This window comes from Mus caroli, chromosome 2 (assembly GCF_900094665.2).
Source record: "Mus caroli chromosome 2, CAROLI_EIJ_v1.1, whole genome shotgun sequence".
In the NCBI taxonomy this organism is placed as follows: Eukaryota; Metazoa; Chordata; class Mammalia; order Rodentia; family Muridae; genus Mus; species Mus caroli.
Window position 1 is genome coordinate 81,331,662 of NC_034571.1, and position 379 is coordinate 81,332,040.

The following is a 379-nucleotide window of genomic DNA, read 5'->3' on the forward strand; positions in this document are numbered from 1 at the left end:
GTGATTCCACCAGAGGTTCTTTTATCCTTGAGAAGAGTTTTTGCTATTCTAGGTTTTTTGTTATTCCAGATGAATCTGCCGATTGCCCTTTCTAATTCATTGAAGAATTGGGTTGGAATTTTGATGGGGATTGCCTTGAATCTGTAGATTGCTTTTGGCAAGATTTTTACGGTATTGATCCTACCAATCCATGAGCATGGGAGATCTTTCCATTTTCTGAGATCTTCTTTAATTTCTTTCCTCAGAGACATGAAGTTCTTATCATACAGATCTTTCAATTCCTTAGTTAGAGTCACGCCAAGGTATTTTATATTATTTGTGACTATTGAGAAGGGTGTTGTTTCTCTAATATCTTTCTCAACCTGTTTATTCTTTGTGT